Raw genomic sequence first — 16,662 nt, forward strand, 5'->3', positions numbered from 1 at the left:
AAACAAGCTTTCTGAGCTGAAAACTGCATTTTGTGACAAAGTGAATCAGTGGATGATGAGAATGTCAGTTTTGACAAAGAACACTGTTCATTACTAAAATACTCTAATTGAGTTGTTAGAATGTCAGAAACAAGCTTTCTGAGCTGAGAACTGCATTTTGTGACAAAAAGCATCAGTGGATGATGAGAATGTCAGTTTTGACAAAGAACACTGTTCATTACTAAAATGCTCTAATTGAGCTGTTAGAATGTCAGAAACAAGCTTTCTGAGCTGAAAACTGCATTTTGTGACAAAAAGCATCAGTGGATGATGAGAATGTCAGTTTTGACAAAGAACACTGATCATTACTAAAATGCTCCAATTGAGTTGTTAGAATGTCAGAAACAAGCTTTCTGAGCTGAGAACTGCATTTTGTGACATAGTTCATCAGTGGATGATGAGAATGTCAGTTTTGACAAAGAACACTGTTCATTACTGAAATGCTCCAATTGAGCTGTTAGAATGTCAGAAACAAGCTTTCTGAGCTGAAAACTTTATTTTGTGACAAAAGGCATCCGTGGATGATGAGAATGTCAGTTTTGACAAAGAACACTGTTCATTACTAAAATGCTCTAATTGAGCTGTTAGAATGTCAGAAACAAGCTTTCTGAGCTGAAAACTGCATTTTGTGACAAAATGAATCAGTGGATGATGAGAATGTCAGTTTTGACAAAGAACACTTATCATCACTAAAATGCTCCAATTGAGCTGTTAGAATGTCAGAAACAAGCTTTCTGAGCTGAGAACTGCATTTTGTGACATAGTTCATCAGTGGATGATGAGAATGTCAGTTTTGACAAAGAACACTGTTCATTACTAAAATGCTCTAATTGAGCTGTTAGAATGTCAGAAACAAGCTTTCTGAGCTGAGAACTGCATTTTGTGACATAGTTCATCAGTGGATGATGAGAATGTCACTTTTGACAAAGAACACTGATCATTACTAAAATGCTCTAATTGAGCTGTTAGAATGTCAGAAACAAGCTTTCTGAGCTGAGAACTGCATTTTGTGACAAAGTGAATCAGTGGATGATGAGAATGTCACTTTTGACAAAGAACACTGATCATTGCTAAAATGCTCTAATTGAGCTGTTAGAATGTCAGAAACAAGCTTTCTGAGCTGAGAACTGCATTTTGTGACATAGTGCATCAGTGGATGATGAGAATGTCAGTTTTGACAAAGAACACTGTTCATTACTAAAATGCTCTAATTGAGCTGTTAGAATGTCAGAAACAAGCTTTCTGAGCTGAGAATGGCATTTTGTGACAAAGTGAATCAGTGGATGATGAGAATGTCACTTTTGACAAAGAACACTGATCATTACTGAAATGCTCCAATTGAGCTGTTAGAATGTCAGAAACAAGCTTTCTGAGCTGAGAAATGCATTTTGTGACATAGTTCATCAGTGGATGATGAGAATGTCAGTTTTGACAAAGAACACTGTTCATTACTAAAATGCTCTAATTGAGCTGTTAGAATGTCAGAAACAAGCTTTCTGAGCTGAAAACTGCATTTTGTGACAAAATGAATCAGTGGATGATGAGAATGTCAGTTTTGACAAAGAACACTGATCATCACTAAAATGCTCCAATTGAGCTGTTAGAATGTCAGAAACAAGCTTTCTGAGCTGAGAACTGCATTTTGTGACATAGTTCATCAGTGGATGATGAGAATGTCAGTTTTGACAAAGAACACTGTTCATTACTAAAATGCTCTAATTGAGCTGTTAGAATGTCAGAAACAAGCTTTCTGAGCTGAAAACTGCATTTTGTGACAAAATGAATCAGTGGATGATGAGAATGTCAGTTTTGACAAAGAACACTTATCATCACTAAAATGCTCCAATTGAGCTGTTAGAATGTCAGAAACAAGCTTTCTGAGCTGAGAACTGCATTTTGTGACATAGTTCATCAGTGGATGATGAGAATGTCAGTTTTGACAAAGAACACTGTTCATTACTAAAATGCTCTAATTGAGCTGTTAGAATGTCAGAAACAAGCTTTCTGAGCTGAGAACTGCATTTTGTGACATAGTTCATCAGTGGATGATGAGAATGTCACTTTTGACAAAGAACACTGATCATTACTAAAATGCTCTAATTGAGCTGTTAGAATGTCAGAAACAAGCTTTCTGAGCTGAGAACTGCATTTTGTGACAAAGTGAATCAGTGGATGATGAGAATGTCACTTTTGACAAAGAACACTGATCATTGCTAAAATGCTCTAATTGAGCTGTTAGAATGTCAGAAACAAGCTTTCTGAGCTGAGAACTGCATTTTGTGACATAGTGCATCAGTGGATGATGAGAATGTCAGTTTTGACAAAGAACACTGTTCATTACTAAAATGCTCTAATTGAGCTGTTAGAATGTCAGAAACAAGCTTTCTGAGCTGAGAATGGCATTTTGTGACAAAGTGAATCAGTGGATGATGAGAATGTCACTTTTGACAAAGAACACTGATCATTACTGAAATGCTCCAATTGAGCTGTTAGAATGTCAGAAACAAGCTTTCTGAGCTGAGAAATGCATTTTGTGACATAGTTCATCAGTGGATGATGAGAATGTCAGTTTTGACAAAGAACACTGTTCATTACTAAAATGCTCTAATTGAGCTGTTAGAATGTCAGAAACAAGCTTTCTGAGCTGAAAACTGCATTTTGTGACAAAATGAATCAGTGGATGATGAGAATGTCAGTTTTGACAAAGAACACTGATCATCACTAAAATGCTCCAATTGAGCTGTTAGAATGTCAGAAACAAGCTTTCTGAGCTGAGAACTGCATTTTGTGACATAGTTCATCAGTGGATGATGAGAACGTCAGTTTTGACAAAGAACACTGTTCATTACTAAAATGCTCTAATTGAGCTGTTAGAATGTCAGAAACAAGCTTTCTGAGCTGAGAACTGCATTTTGTGACATAGTTCATCAGTGGATGATGAGAATGTCAGTTTTGACAAAGAACACTGTTCATTACTAAAATGCTCTAATTGAGCTGTTAGAATGTCAGAAACAAGCTTTCTGAGCTGAAAACTGCATTTTGTGACAAAATGAATCAGTGGATGATGAGAATGTCAGTTTTGACAAAGAACACTTATCATCACTAAAATGCTCCAATTGAGCTGTTAGAATGTCAGAAACAAGCTTTCTGAGCTGAGAACTGCATTTTGTGACATAGTTCATCAGTGGATGATGAGAATGTCAGTTTTGACAAAGAACACTGTTCATTACTAAAATGCTCTAATTGAGCTGTTAGAATGTCAGAAACAAGCTTTCTGAGCTGAGAACTGCATTTTGTGACATAGTTCATCAGTGGATGATGAGAATGTCACTTTTGACAAAGAACACTGATCATTGCTAAAATGCTCTAATTGAGCTGTTAGAATGTCAGAAACAAGCTTTCTGAGCTGAGAATGGCATTTTGTGACAAAGTGAATCAGTGGATGATGAGAATGTCACTTTTGACAAAGAACACTGATCATTGCTAAAATGCTCTAATTGAGCTGTTAGAATGTCAGAAACAAGCTTTCTGAGCTGAGAACTGCATTTTGTGACATAGTGCATCAGTGGATGATGAGAATGTCAGTTTTGACAAAGAACACTGTTCATTACTAAAATGCTCTAATTGAGCTGTTAGAATGTCAGAAACAAGCTTTCTGAGCTGAGAACTGCATTTTGTGACAAAGTTCATCAGTGGATGATGAGAATGTCAGTTTTGACAAAGAACACTGATCATTACTAAAATGCTCCAATTGAGCTGTTAGAATGTCAGAAACAAGCTTTCTGAGCTGAGAACTGCATTTTGTGACATAGTTCATCAGTGGATGATGAGAATGTCAGTTTTGACAAAGAACACTGTTCATTACTAAAATGCTCTAATTGAGCTGTTAGAATGTCAGAAACAAGCTTTCTGAGCTGAGAACTGCATTTTGTGACAAAAAGCATCAGTGGATGATGAGAATATCAGTTTTGACAAAGAACACTGATCATTACTAAAATGCTCTAATTGAGCTGTTAGAATGTCAGAAACAAGCTTTCTGAGCTGAAAACTGCATTTTGTGACAAAGTGAATCAGTGGATGATGAGAATGTCAGTTTTGACAAAGAACACTGTTCATTACTGAAATGCTCCAATTGAGCTGTTAGAATGTCAGAAACAAGCTTTCTGAGTTGAAAACTGCATTTTGTGACAAAAAGCATCAGTGGATGATGAGAATGTCAGTTTTGACAAAGAACACTGATCATTACTAAAATGCTCTAATTGAGCTGTTAGAATGTCAGAAACAAGCTTTCTGAGCTGAAAACTGCATTTTGTGACAAAGTGAATCAGTGGATGATGAGAATGTCACTTTTGACAAAGAACACTGATCATTGCTAAAATGCTCTAATTGAGCTGTTAGAATGTCAGAAACAAGCTTTCTGAGCTGAGAACTGCATTTTGTGACATAGTGCATCAGTGGATGATGAGAATGTCAGTTTTGACAAAGAACACTGTTCATTACTAAAATGCTCTAATTGAGCTGTTAGAATGTCAGAAACAAGCTTTCTGAGCTGAGAACTGCATTTTGTGACAAAAAGCATCAGTGGATGATGAGAATGTCAGTTTTGACAAAGAACACTGTTCATTACTAAAATGCTCTAATTGAGCTGTTAGAATGTCAGAAACAAGCTTTCTGAGCTGAAAACTGCATTTTGTGACAAAAAGCATCAGTGGATGATGAGAATGTCAGTTTTGACAAAGAACACTGATCATTACTAAAATGCTCCAATTGAGTTGTTAGAATGTCAGAAACAAGCTTTCTGAGCTGAGAACTGCATTTTGTGACATAGTTCATCAGTGGATGATGAGAATGTCAGTTTTGACAAAGAACACTGTTCATTACTGAAATGCTCCAATTGAGCTGTTAGAATGTCAGAAACAAGCTTTCTGAGCTGAAAACTGCATTTTGTGACAAAAGGCATCCGTGGATGATGAGAATGTCAGTTTTGACAAAGAACACTGTTCATTACTAAAATGCTCTAATTGAGCTGTTAGAATGTCAGAAACAAGCTTTCTGAGCTGAAAACTGCATTTTGTGACAAAATGAATCAGTGGATGATGAGAATGTCAGTTTTGACAAAGAACACTGATCATCACTAAAATGCTCCAATTGAGCTGTTAGAATGTCAGAAACAAGCTTTCTGAGCTGAGAACTGCATTTTGTGACATAGTTCATCAGTGGATGATGAGAATGTCAGTTTTGACAAAGAACACTGTTCATTACTAAAATGCTCTAATTGAGCTGTTAGAATGTCAGAAACAAGCTTTCTGAGCTGAGAACTGCATTTTGTGACATAGTTCATCAGTGGATGATGAGAATGTCAGTTTTGACAAAGAACACTGTTCATTACTAAAATGCTCTAATTGAGCTGTTAGAATGTCAGAAACAAGCTTTCTGAGCTGAGAACTGCATTTTGTGACAAAGTGAATCAGTGGATGATGAGAATGTCACTTTTGACAAAGAACACTGATCATTACTAAAATGCTCTAATTGAGCTGTTAGAATGTCAGAAACAAGCTTTCTGAGCATAAAACTGCATTTTGTGACAAAGTGCATCAGTGGATGATGAGAATGTCAGTTTTAACAAAGAACACTGTTCATTACTAAAATGCTCTAATTGAGCTGTTAAAATATCAGAAACAAGCTTTCTGAGCTGAAAACTGCATTTTGTGACAAAAAGCATCAGTGGATGATGAGAATGTCAGTTTTGACAAAGAACACTGATCATTACTAAAATGCTCCAATTGAGCTGTTAGAATGTCAGAAACAAGCATTCTGAGCTGAGAACTGCATTTTGTGACATAGTTCATCAGTGGATGATGAGAATGTCAGTTTTGACAAAGAACACTGTTCATTACTAAAATGCTCTAATTGAGCTGTTAGAATGTCAGAAACAAGCTTTCTGAGCTGAAAACTGCATTTTGTGACAAAGTGAATCAGTGGATGATGAGAATGTCAGTTTTGACAAAGAACACTGTTCATTACTAAAATGCTCTAATTGAGCTGTTAGAATGTCAGAAACAAGCTTTCTGAGCTGAGAACTGCATTTTGTGACATAGTTCATCAGTGGATGATGAGAATGTCAGTTTTGACAAAGAACACTGATCATTACTAAAATGCTCTAATTGAGTTGTTAGAATGTCAGAAACAAGCTTTCTGAGCTGAGAACTGCATTTTGTGACATAGTTCATCAGTGGATGATGAGAATGTCAGTTTTGACAAAGAACACTGTTCATTACTAAAATGCTCTAATTGAGCTGTTAGAATGTCAGAAACAAGCTTTCTGAGCTGAGAACTGCATTTTGTGACATAGTTCATCAGTGGATGATGAGAATGTCAGTTTTGACAAAGAACACTGTTCATTACTAAAATGCTCTAATTGAGCTGTTAGAATGTCAGAAACAAGCTTTCTGAGCTGAGAATGGCATTTTGTGACAAAGTGAATCAGTGGATGATGAGAATGTCACTTTTGACAAAGAACACTGATCATTGCTAAAATGCTCTAATTGAGCTGTTAGAATGTCAGAAACAAGCTTTCTGAGCTGAGAACTGCATTTTGTGACATAGTGCATCAGTGGATGATGAGAATGTCAGTTTTGACAAAGAACACTGTTCATTACTAAAATGCTCTAATTGAGCTGTTAGAATGTCAGAAACAAGCTTTCTGAGCTGAGAACTGCATTTTGTGACAAAGTTCATCAGTGGATGATGAGAATGTCAGTTTTGACAAAGAACACTGATCATTACTAAAATGCTCCAATTGAGCTGTTAGAATGTCAGAAACAAGCTTTCTGAGCTGAGAACTGCATTTTGTGACATAGTTCATCAGTGGATGATGAGAATGTCAGTTTTGACAAAGAACACTGTTCATTACTAAAATGCTCTAATTGAGCTGTTAGAATGTCAGAAACAAGCTTTCTGAGCTGAGAACTGCATTTTGTGACAAAAAGCATCAGTGGATGATGAGAATGTCAGTTTTGACAAAGAACACTGATCATTACTAAAATGCTCTAATTGAGCTGTTAGAATGTCAGAAACAAGCTTTCTGAGCTGAAAACTGCATTTTGTGACAAAGTGAATCAGTGGATGATGAGAATGTCAGTTTTGACAAAGAACACTGTTCATTACTGAAATGCTCCAATTGAGCTGTTAGAATGTCAGAAACAAGCTTTCTGAGTTGAAAACTGCATTTTGTGACAAAAAGCATCAGTGGATGATGAGAATGTCAGTTTTGACAAAGAACACTGATCATTACTAAAATGCTCTAATTGAGCTGTTAGAATGTCAGAAACAAGCTTTCTGAGCTGAAAACTGCATTTTGTGACAAAGTGAATCAGTGGATGATGAGAATGTCAGTTTTGACAAAGAACACTGTTCATTACTGAAATGTTCCAATTGAGCTGTTAGAATGTCAGAAACAAGCTTTCTGAGCTGAGAAATGCATTTTGTGACATAGTTCATCAGTGGATGATGAGAATGTCACTTTTGACAAAGAACACTGATCATTACTAAAATGCTCTAATTGAGCTGTTAGAATGTCAGAAACAAGCTTTCTGAGCTGAGAACTGCATTTTGTGACAAAGTGAATCAGTGGATGATGAGAATGTCACTTTTGACAAAGAACACTGATCATTGCTAAAATGCTCTAATTGAGCTGTTAGAATGTCAGAAACAAGCTTTCTGAGCTGAGAACTGCATTTTGTGACATAGTGCATCAGTGGATGATGAGAATGTCAGTTTTGACAAAGAACACAGTTCATTACTAAAATGCTCTAATTGAGCTGTTAGAATGTCAGAAACAAGCTTTCTGAGCTGAGAACTGCATTTTGTGACAAAAAGCATCAGTGGATGATGAGAATGTCAGTTTTGACAAAGAACACTGTTCATTACTAAAATGCTCTAATTGAGCTGTTAGAATGTCAGAAACAAGCTTTCTGAGCTGAAAACTGCATTTTGTGACAAAAAGCATCAGTGGATGATGAGAATGTCAGTTTTGACAAAGAACACTGATCATTACTAAAATGCTCCAATTGAGTTGTTAGAATGTCAGAAACAAGCTTTCTGAGCTGAGAACTGCATTTTGTGACATAGTTCATCAGTGGATGATGAGAATGTCAGTTTTGACAAAGAACACTGTTCATTACTGAAATGCTCCAATTGAGCTGTTAGAATGTCAGAAACAAGCTTTCTGAGCTGAAAACTGCATTTTGTGACAAAAGGCATCCGTGGATGATGAGAATGTCAGTTTTGACAAAGAACACTGTTCATTACTAAAATGCTCTAATTGAGCTGTTAGAATGTCAGAAACAAGCTTTCTGAGCTGAAAACTGCATTTTGTGACAAAGTGAATCAGTGGATGATGAGAATGTCAGTTTTGACAAAGAACACTGTTCATTACTGAAATGTTCCAATTGAGCTGTTAGAATGTCAGAAACAAGCTTTCTGAGCTGAGAAATGCATTTTGTGACATAGTTCATCAGTGGATGATGAGAATGTCAGTTTTGACAAAGAACACTGTTCATTACTAAAATGCTCTAATTGAGCTGTTAGAATGTCAGAAACAAGCTTTCTGAGCTGAGAACTGCATTTTGTGACATAGTTCATCAGTGGATGATGAGAATGTCAGTTTTGACAAAGAACACTGTTCATTACTAAAATGCTCTAATTGAGCTGTTAGAATGTCAGAAACAAGCTTTCTGAGCTGAGAACTGCATTTTGCGACAAAGTGAATCAGTGGATGATGAGAATGTCACTTTTGACAAAGAACACTGATCATTACTAAAATGCTCTAATTGAGCTGTTAGAATGTCAGAAACAAGCTTTCTGAGCATAAAACTGCATTTTGTGACAAAGTGCATCAGTGGATGATGAGAATGTCAGTTTTGACAAAGAACACTGTTCATTACTAAAATGCTCTAATTGAGCTGTTAAAATATCAGAAACAAGCTTTCTGAGCTGAAAACTGCATTTTGTGACAAAAAGCATCAGTGGATGATGAGAATGTCAGTTTTGACAAAGAACACTGATCATTACTAAAATGCTCCAATTGAGCTGTTAGAATGTCAGAAACAAGCATTCTGAGCTGAGAACTGCATTTTGTGACATAGTTCATCAGTGGATGATGAGAATGTCAGTTTTGACAAAGAACACTGTTCATTACTAAAATGCTCTAATTGAGCTGTTAGAATGTCAGAAACAAGCTTTCTGAGCTGAAAACTGCATTTTGTGACAAAGTGAATCAGTGGATGATGAGAATGTCAGTTTTGACAAAGAACACTGTTCATTACTAAAATGCTCTAATTGAGCTGTTAGAATGTCAGAAACAAGCTTTCTGAGCTGAGAACTGCATTTTGTGACATAGTTCATCAGTGGATGATGAGAATGTCAGTTTTGACAAAGAACACTGATCATTACTAAAATGCTCTAATTGAGTTGTTAGAATGTCAGAAACAAGCTTTCTGAGCTGAGAACTGCATTTTGTGACATAGTTCATCAGTGGATGATGAGAATGTCAGTTTTGACAAAGAACACTGTTCATTACTAAAATGCTCTAATTGAGCTGTTAGAATGTCAGAAACAAGCTTTCTGAGCTGAGAACTGCATTTTGTGACATAGTTCATCAGTGGATGATGAGAATGTCAGTTTTGACAAAGAACACTGTTCATTACTAAAATGCTCTAATTGAGCTGTTAGAATGTCAGAAACAAGCTTTCTGAGCTGAGAAATGCATTTTGTGACATAGTTCAATAATTGGATGATGAGAATGTCACTTTTGACAAAGAACACTGATCATTGCTAAAATGCTCTAATTGAGCTGTTAGAATGTCAGAAACAAGCTTTCTGAGCTGAGAACTGCATTTTGTGACAAAGTGAATCAGTGGATGATGAGAATGTCAGTTTTGACAAAGAACACTGTTCATTACTAAAATGCTCTAATTGAGTTGTTAGAATGTCAGAAACAAGCTTTCTGAGCTGAGAACTGCATTTTGTGACAAAAAGCATCAGTGGATGATGAGAATGTCAGTTTTGACAAAGAACACTGTTCATTACTAAAATGCTCTAATTGAGCTGTTAGAATGTCAGAAACAAGCTTTCTGAGCTGAAAACTGCATTTTGTGACAAAAAGCATCAGTGGATGATGAGAATGTCAGTTTTGACAAAGAACACTGATCATTACTAAAATGCTCCAATTGAGTTGTTAGAATGTCAGAAACAAGCTTTCTGAGCTGAGAACTGCATTTTGTGACATAGTTCATCAGTGGATGATGAGAATGTCAGTTTTGACAAAGAACACTGTTCATTACTAAAATGCTCTAATTGAGCTGTTAGAATGTCAGAAACAAGCTTTCTGAGCTGAGAACTGCATTTTGTGACATAGTTCATCAGTGGATGATGAGAATGTCACTTTTGACAAAGAACACTGATCATTACTAAAATGCTCTAATTGAGCTGTTAGAATGTCAGAAACAAGCTTTCTGAGCTGAGAACTGCATTTTGTGACAAAGTGAATCAGTGGATGATGAGAATGTCACTTTTGACAAAGAACACTGATCATTGCTAAAATGCTCTAATTGAGCTGTTAGAATGTCAGAAACAAGCTTTCTGAGCTGAGAACTGCATTTTGTGACATAGTGCATCAGTGGATGATGAGAATGTCAGTTTTGACAAAGAACACTGTTCATTACTAAAATGCTCTAATTGAGCTGTTAGAATGTCAGAAACAAGCTTTCTGAGCTGAGAATGGCATTTTGTGACAAAGTGAATCAGTGGATGATGAGAATGTCACTTTTGACAAAGAACACTGATCATTACTGAAATGCTCCAATTGAGCTGTTAGAATGTCAGAAACAAGCTTTCTGAGCTGAGAAATGCATTTTGTGACATAGTTCATCAGTGGATGATGAGAATGTCAGTTTTGACAAAGAACACTGATCATCACTAAAATGCTCCAATTGAGCTGTTAGAATGTCAGAAACAAGCTTTCTGAGCTGAGAACTGCATTTTGTGACATAGTTCATCAGTGGATGATGAGAATGTCAGTTTTGACAAAGAACACTGTTCATTACTAAAATGCTCTAATTGAGCTGTTAGAATGTCAGAAACAAGCTTTCTGAGCTGAGAACTGCATTTTGTGACATAGTTCATCAGTGGATGATGAGAATGTCAGTTTTGACAAAGAACACTGTTCATTACTAAAATGCTCTAATTGAGCTGTTAGAATGTCAGAAACAAGCTTTCTGAGCTGAAAACTGCATTTTGTGACAAAAAGCATCAGTGGATGATGAGAATGTCAGTTTTGACAAAGAACACTGATCATTACTAAAATGCTCCAATTGAGTTGTTAGAATGTCAGAAACAAGCATTCTGAGCTGAGAACTGCATTTTGTGACATAGTTCATCAGTGGATGATGAGAATGTCAGTTTTGACAAAGAACACTGTTCATTACTAAAATGCTCTAATTGAGCTGTTAGAATGTCAGAAACAAGCTTTCTGAGCTGAAAACTGCATTTTGTGACAAAGTGAATCAGTGGATGATGAGAATGTCAGTTTTGACAAAGAACACTGTTCATTACTAAAATGCTCTAATTGAGCTGTTAGAATGTCAGAAACAAGCTTTCTGAGCTGAGAACTGCATTTTGTGACATAGTTCATCAGTGGATGATGAGAATGTCAGTTTTGACAAAGAACACTGATCATTACTAAAATGCTCTAATTGAGTTGTTAGAATGTCAGAAACAAGCTTTCTGAGCTGAGAACTGCATTTTGTGACATAGTTCATCAGTGGATGATGAGAATGTCAGTTTTGACAAAGAACACTGTTCATTACTAAAATGCTCTAATTGAGCTGTTAGAATGTCAGAAACAAGCTTTCTGAGCTGAGAACTGCATTTTGTGACATAGTTCATCAGTGGATGATGAGAATGTCAGTTTTGACAAAGAACACTGTTCATTACTAAAATGCTCTAATTGAGCTGTTAGAATGTCAGAAACAAGCTTTCTGAGCTGAAAACTGCATTTTGTGACAAAGTGAATCAGTGGATGATGAGAATGTCAGTTTTGACAAAGAACACTGTTCATTACTAAAATGCTCTAATTGAGTTGTTAGAATGTCAGAAACAAGCTTTCTGAGCTGAGAACTGCATTTTGTGACAAAAAGCATCAGTGGATGATGAGAATGTCAGTTTTGACAAAGAACACTGTTCATTACTAAAATGCTCTAATTGAGCTGTTAGAATGTCAGAAACAAGCTTTCTGAGCTGAAAACTGCATTTTGTGACAAAAAGCATCAGTGGATGATGAGAATGTCAGTTTTGACAAAGAACACTGATCATTACTAAAATGCTCCAATTGAGTTGTTAGAATGTCAGAAACAAGCTTTCTGAGCTGAGAACTGCATTTTGTGACATAGTTCATCAGTGGATGATGAGAATGTCAGTTTCTGACAAAGAACACTGTTCATTACTGAAATGCTCCAATTGAGCTGTTAGAATGTCAGAAACAAGCATTCTGAGCTGAGAACTGCATTTTGTGACATAGTTCATCAGTGGATGATGAGAATGTCAGTTTTGACAAAGAACACTGTTCATTACTAAAATGCTCTAATTGAGCTGTTAGAATGTCAGAAACAAGCTTTCTGAGCTGAGAACTGCATTTTGTGACAAAAAGCATCAGTGGATGATGAGAATGTCACTTTTGACAAAGAACACTGATCATTACTAAAATGCTCTAATTGAGCTGTTAGAATGTCAGAAACAAGCTTTCTGAGCATAAAACTGCATTTTGTGACAAAGTGCATCAGTGGATGATGAGAATGTCAGTTTTGACAAAGAACACTGTTCATTACTAAAATGCTCTAATTGAGCTGTTAAAATATCAGAAACAAGCTTTCTGAGCTGAAAACTGCATTTTGTGACAAAAAGCATCAGTGGATGATGAGAATGTCAGTTTTGACAAAGAACACTGTTCATTACTAAAATGCTCCAATTGAGCTGTTAGAATGTCAGAAACAAGCATTCTGAGCTGAGAACTGCATTTTGTGACATAGTTCATCAGTGGATGATGAGAATGTCAGTTTTGACAAAGAACACTGTTCATTACTAAAATGCTCTAATTTAGCTGTTAGAATGTCAGAAACAAGCTTTCTGAGCTGAAAACTGCATTTTGTGACAAAGTGAATCAGTGGATGATGAGAATGTCAGTTTTGACAAAGAACACTTTTCATTACTAAAATGCTCTAATTGAGCTGTTAGAATGTCAGAAACAAGCTTTCTGAGCTGAGAACTGCATTTTGTGACATAGTTCATCAGTGGATGATGAGAATGTCAGTTTTGACAAAGAACACTGTTCATTACTAAAATGCTCTAATTGAGACGTTAGAATGTCAGAAACAAGCTTTCTGAGCTGAGAACTGCATTTTGTGACAAAGTGAATCAGTGGATGATGAGAATGTCAGTTTTGACAAAGAACACTGTTCATTACTAAAATGCTCTAATTGAGTTGTTAGAATGTCAGAAACAAGCTTTCTGAGCTGAGAACTGCATTTTGTGACAAAAAGCATCAGTGGATGATGAGAATGTCAGTTTTGACAAAGAACACTGTTCATTACTAAAATGCTCTAATTGAGCTGTTAGAATGTCAGAAACAAGCTTTCTGAGCTGAGAACTGCATTTTGTGACAAAAAGCATCAGTGGATGATGAGAATGTCAGTTTTGACAAAGAACACTGTTCGTTACTAAAATGCTCTAATTGAGCTGTTAGAATGTCAGAAACAAGCTTTCTGAGCTGAGAACTGCATTTTGTGACATAGTTCATCAGTGGATGATGAGAATGTCACTTTTGACAAAGAACACTGATCATTACTAAAATGCTCTAATTGAGCTGTTAGAATGTCAGAAACAAGCTTTCTGAGCTGAGAACTGCATTTTGTGACAAAGTGAATCAGTGGATGATGAGAATGTCACTTTTGACAAAGAACACTGATCATTGCTAAAATGCTCTAATTGAGCTGTTAGAATGTCAGAAACAAGCTTTCTGAGCTGAGAACTGCATTTTGTGACATAGTGCATCAGTGGATGATGAGAATGTCAGTTTTGACAAAGAACACTGTTCATTACTAAAATGCTCTAATTGAGCTGTTAGAATGTCAGAAACAAGCTTTCTGAGCTGAGAACTGCATTTTGTGACATAGTTCATCAGTGGATGATGAGAATGTCAGTTTTGACAAAGAACACTGTTCATTACTAAAATGCTCTAATTGAGCTGTTAGAATATCAGAAACAAGCTTTCTGAGCTGAGAATGGCATTTTGTGACAAAGTGAATCAGTGGATGATGAGAATGTCACTTTTGACAAAGAACACTGATCATTACTGAAATGCTCCAATTGAGCTGTTAGAATGTCAGAAACAAGCTTTCTGAGCTGAGAAATGCATTTTGTGACATAGTTCATCAGTGGATGATGAGAATGTCAGTTTTGACAAAGAACACTGTTCATTACTAAAATGCTCTAATTGAGCTGTTAGAATGTCAGAAACAAGCTTTCTGAGCTGAAAACTGCATTTTGTGACAAAATGAATCAGTGGATGATGAGAATGTCAGTTTTGACAAAGAACACTGATCATCACTAAAATGCTCCAATTGAGCTGTTAGAATGTCAGAAACAAGCTTTCTGAGCTGAGAACTGCATTTTGTGACATAGTTCATCAGTGGATGATGAGAATGTCAGTTTTGACAAAGAACACTGTTCATTACTAAAATGCTGTAATTGAGCTGTTAGAATGTCAGAAACAAGCTTTCTGAGCTGAGAACTGCATTTTGTGACATAGTTCATCAGTGGATGATGAGAATGTCAGTTTTGACAAAGAACACTGTTCATTACTAAAATGCTCTAATTGAGCTGTTAGAATGTCAGAAACAAGCTTTCTGAGCTGAGAACTGCATTTTGTGACAAAGTGAATCAGTGGATGATGAGAATGTCACTTTTGACAAAGAACACTGATCATTACTAAAATGCTCTAATTGAGCTGTTAGAATGTCAGAAACAAGCTTTCTGAGCATAAAACTGCATTTTGTGACAAAGTGCATCAGTGGATGATGAGAATGTCAGTTTTGACAAAGAACACTGTTCATTACTAAAATGCTCTAATTGAGCTGTTAAAATATCAGAAACAAGCTTTCTGAGCTGAAAACTGCATTTTGTGACAAAAAGCATCAGTGGATGATGAGAATGTCAGTTTTGACAAAGAACACTGATCATTACTAAAATGCTCCAATTGAGCTGTTAGAATGTCAGAAACAAGCATTCTGAGCTGAGAACTGCATTTTGTGACATAGTTCATCAGTGGATGATGAGAATGTCAGTTTTGACAAAGAACACTGTTCATTACTAAAATGCTCTAATTGAGCTGTTAGAATGTCAGAAACAAGCTTTCTGAGCTGAAAACTGCATTTTGTGACAAAGTGAATCAGTGGATGATGAGAATGTCAGTTTTGACAAAGAACACTGTTCATTACTAAAATGCTCTAATTGAGCTGTTAGAATGTCAGAAACAAGCTTTCTGAGCTGAGAACTGCATTTTGTGACATAGTTCATCAGTGGATGATGAGAATGTCAGTTTTGACAAAGAACACTGTTCATTACTAAAATGCTCTAATTGAGCTGTTAGAATGTCAGAAACAAGCTTTCTGAGCTGAGAACTGCATTTTGTGACAAAGTGAATCAGTGGATGATGAGAATGTCAGTTTTGACAAAGAACACTGTTCATTACTAAAATGCTCTAATTGAGTTGTTAGAATGTCAGAAACAAGCTTTCTGAGCTGAGAACTGCATTTTGTGACAAAAAGCATCAGTGGATGATGAGAATGTCAGTTTTGACAAAGAACACTGTTCATTACTAAAATGCTCTAATTGAGCTGTTAGAATGTCAGAAACAAGCTTTCTGAGCATAAAACTGCATTTTGTGACAAAGTGCATCAGTGGATGATGAGAATGTCAGTTTTGACAAAGAACACTGTTCATTACTAAAATGCTCTAATTGAGCTGTTAAAATATCAGAAACAAGCTTTCTGAGCTGAAAACTGCATTTTGAGACAAAAAGCATCAGTGGATGATGAGAATGTCAGTTTTGACAAAGAACACTGATCATTACTAAAATGCTCCAATTGAGCTGTTAGAATGTCAGAAACAAGCATTCTGAGCTGAGAACTGCATTTTGTGACAAAGTGAATCAGTGGATGATGAGAATGTCAGTTTTGACAAAGAACACTGTTCATTACTAAAATGCTCTAATTGAGCTGTTAGAATGTCAGAAACAAGCTTTCTGAGCTGACAACTGCATTTTGTGACATAGTTCATCAGTGGATGATGAGAATGTCAGTTTTGACAAAGAACACTGATCATTACTAAAATGCTCTAATTGAGTTGTTAGAATGTCAGAAACAAGCTTTCTGAGCTGAGAACTGCATTTTGTGACATAGTTCATCAGTGGATGATGAGAATGTCAGTTTTGACAAAGAACACTGTTCATTACTAAAATGCTCTAATTGAGCTGTTAGAATGTCAGAAACAAGCTTTCTGAGCTGAGAA

Source organism: Barbatula barbatula (assembly GCF_947034865.1).
Source record: "Barbatula barbatula genome assembly, chromosome: 20".
NCBI lineage: Eukaryota > Metazoa > Chordata > Actinopteri > Cypriniformes > Nemacheilidae > Barbatula > Barbatula barbatula.